The following is a 4,124-nucleotide window of genomic DNA, read 5'->3' on the forward strand; positions in this document are numbered from 1 at the left end:
TCATAGAAATGTCAAATATTTTCTCACAGTTTGTCTTTTGACTTTTTGATGGTTTTTACTATGACTAAAAAAGTTATTTCCTTTTTCTGTAATTGAGTTTATTAATCTTTCATAGCTTTTAGCACTCAAGTGATATTTAGAAAAGTTTTCCTAGCTTCAAAATTAAAAAATTAATTTTCTTAAAGTTTCCTCTATTGTTTTTATGATCTTACATTTTAGACTTTTTAAAACATTGATTTTTTTTTTCCTTCTTAATAATTGCAGATTTAAGAATCCCAGTGACTAGCTTGTCCTCAGGCAGAAGTCCCACAGGGCTCCTAATTGACTAGCTTGCTTGTCTTTTTCATAATTTAAGGGTATTTTTCTTAAGATGGACAGCTAACACTACCCAAAGTATTTCACACATTAAGCTACAATTTCCCTGTCATTTAATCAAATATCTGTATGCCAGGGGCTATTTGGTATATGTAAGATTCAATACTTTTCAGGTCCTAGATTCTAGAGAATAGACACATCAGCAACAACTATAATTCCATAGGAAGCAAGCTAGAATAGAGAAAGGAGTAAAGATAACTATCAGATGAGGAGCAATACCTCTCCAAGACTGAATGTTAGAGGAAAACTGTGAGAATATAACAATTCCACTGGGTCTTGAAGGCTTTAAGAGTTTACCAAGACGTTCCTGGTGGTTCAGTGGTTAAGAATCCACCTGCCAATGCAGGGGAAACAGGTTCCATTTCTGGTCTAGGAAGATCCCACGTGCCACAAGGCCACTAGACCCACGCATCACAGCTACTGAGCCCGAGATGGGCCGCAACTACGGAAGCCCACCATGCTCAGAGCTTGTGCCCCACAAGAGAAACCACCACAATAGAAGCCCGCACTGTAGCTAGAGAGTAGCCCACACACAGCAAGGAAGACCCAGCACAGACAAAAATGAGTAAATAAATAAAATAAATTCTTTTTAAAAAAGAGTTTTCCAGATAGACAAGAGCAGCAAGGGGATACCAGGCTGAGGGAACAGCATAGTATCAGAAATCACAGTGTCTCAGAATTCTGTTCATTATCAGTATTAAAACAAGTAAATTAACTGATACCATGATTCCGCTATGTGATTAAACACTGGTTCCAAATTTCCTTAGTCCTCAGATAAAAAGAAGATATCCTTGACTTGAGCTTCCCAGGAGGCATTAGTGGTAAAGAGTCCTCCTGCCAATGCATGAGACACAGGAGATGTGCGTTCGATCCCCAGGTCGGGAAGATCCCCTGGAGGAAGAAATGGCAACCCACTCCAGTATTCTTCCCTGGTGAATCCCAGGGACAGAGGAGCCTGACAGGCTACAGTCCATGAGGTCACAAAGGGTCAGACATGATTTAACAGCTAAACACCACCACCACCACCACACCACTTGAGTTATTTGGTCCCGGCCTTCATCTACAGCCCCATCTTCAACTAAAAATGGGGATGTCTCGTATCACAACTCCAGGGAACTCCATTCATGCCACACAGTCCCGTTCTAACGTGCACCACTCGTGGGAAATTGGTGTAAATGGTGCTACCGGATGCTGTGCTAGAAAAAGTTGGCTAAAGTTCTGTTTAACGTTATGCGCCTACCACCTAAACCTGATACTTACATTTCTCTGCTGGTCTACTCCATTCTTAATTTTATTACCAACCAGTTTCCTCATCTTTACCAGTCACAAGGCAGAATGTGTCCAGCAGAAGGCTGTGAGTTTTCCATCCTGAAGCTCAGGTGCCCAGACCAAAACTGACTTCTCTTCCTCAGTTCAACTTCCAACGTGCCAGGGAAGGATTCCAATTGGCCCAGTTTGAGTTTAGAACCAACCTCTGGACCAATCAGCTGTGAGGAATAGGCTGGATCACATTTTGCTAAAATGCATACTATCCTTGCAACTCCGTGGATGGAGCATAAAGGAAGAAAACTTCTCAGAAACAGGGGATTCTCATTTTAGAAAATAAAAATGTTTCATGAATAGATTATTCTATGGCAGAGTCCATGGATTATTTATTTTTGGTCATTTTATAAAACTTGTATATAACTAGGGTCCCTTATATATGTTATTGAAGGACCAGGCACCTTTTGTTAAATGCTAAATGCATGAGTATTGATATTATCGTCTTCATTTTAATGAAGTTAGCTTGGAGAATCATACTGCTTAGAGAAACATATACATTATAGTGATGACCTGGAATCTGGTAAGTGTCTGGTTATAAACAAAACTTTTTCCACTACATGAAGGACTTCAAATGGAAGTGCAGGTAATTTCGTGGAATAAAACAAGCTTTCATTTTGAAATAAACAGACCCCACAAGCTATGTGATCTCTGTCAAGTTGCTCAACCTTTCCGAGCCTGTGTATTCATCTGTAAGGTAAATACAATGTCATCTGCAGCATGAAGTTGTCATGGGCATAAATCAATAAGGAGTGTCAAATGTCCAAGACATCTATTCGACTTTCAAGAAATGTAGTTATATTTCCTTTCTGTACTAATCAATTGATTGATCTCAGTCTTTGCTGGAGTTATTTCTCAATTTTCCAGCTCTCTTACATGTCTGTAGGTCATCCCATTTGGTCCTACCATTGCTGATTTTTAACATGATAGACTCTGAGAAGCCAAAAATTATGTCTATATAATATTATGACATTAAATATTATGTCTGTATATGTTACTCTTTCTAGAGAATATTGAGGAAAAAACCGATTGTGCTTGGGAATTGTAAACATGTTATTTGATGGTAACAGTACTTGGATTTCCTGATGGCTCAGATGGTGAAGAATCCATCTGCAATTCAGGAGACCTGGGTTTGATCCCTGTGTTGGGAAGAGCCCCTGGAGAAGGGAATGGCTTACCCACTCCAGTATTCTTGCCTAGAGAATTCCATGGACAGAGGAGCCTGGTGGGCTATAGTCCATGGGGTTGCAAAGAGTCATACACGACTGAGCAACTAACACATTAAATACCTGGATTACCGAAACAATCTTCTCACTGATGTCACAGATGCCTTTCAATCTGTTCCCTTCACAGTCAGATTTAAATCAAAGATCCTAAAATCAAAATCATATTTTATTTCTCTACTTCTTAAAAGGCTTTCCATTGGTTTTCTATAAACCCAAACTCCTTAACGTGGCCACAAAACTCTGCGTGGATTGGCCTCTGTCCTTGAGCCTCACTGCTGTCCTCAATCTCTGAGCTGCAGCCACAGGGCCTTTGCGTCTGCTACTCCTTCTGCCTGGAACGCTCTTCTCCTCCCCTTCCCATTGACCTAACTAACTCCTCCTTCAGTTTAGTTCCTCAGGCAAACTTTTCCTAATTCCACCTGGTCTGAATTAGGTTCCCTTCAAAGCCTTGCGTAGCTATAGCCCTTTTCTTGTACAGCACTTTGCCCTATTCTAATTTATATTTACCTAAGATTATTTGGTAATCTTTGTCACTACTAAATGGTCCACTTCATGAAAACAGTCGTGTCTGTTTTTGCTCATATTTCTCCCCTGTCTAGCACAGTTACTCAATATATAGCAGAAGTGCAGAAAATGTTGGTTAAATAAATGAATGTTATACAATAAAACAGACGACTCATTGGAAAAGTCCCCGATGCTAGGAAAGATTGAGGGCAGAAGGAGAAGAGGGCGCCAGAGGATGAGATAGCTGGACACCATCACCGACACAGTGAATATGAACTTGGCAAACGCCAGGAGATGGGGAGAGACAGGGAGGCCCAACACGCCACCGCACATGGAGCCGCAAAGAGTTGGACATGACTGGGCGACTGAAGAACAGCAGCAGCAAACAATAAAAATGACCAAAGAATGTATTAGCTACTTAACTGCCACATAGCAAATTAAAACACAGTAGCTTAAAACAATAATCATGAAAAAATTTTTCCAGTATGGTTTATTACAGTATACTGAATATAGTTCCCTGTGTTATACAGTAGAGCCTAATTTTATACACAGTAGTGTGCATATGTTAATCCCAAACTCCTTATTTATCCCACCCCCTTCCCTTTCTCCTTTGGTAACCACAGGTTTGTTTTCTATGTGAGTCTGTTTCTGCTTCATAAATAGGTTCATTTGTATCATATTTTAGATTCTACATAAAAG

This window comes from Oryx dammah, unplaced genomic scaffold, assembly GCF_014754425.2.
Source record: "Oryx dammah isolate SB20612 unplaced genomic scaffold, SCBI_Odam_1.1 HiC_scaffold_21, whole genome shotgun sequence".
Lineage (NCBI taxonomy): Eukaryota > Metazoa > Chordata > Mammalia > Artiodactyla > Bovidae > Oryx > Oryx dammah.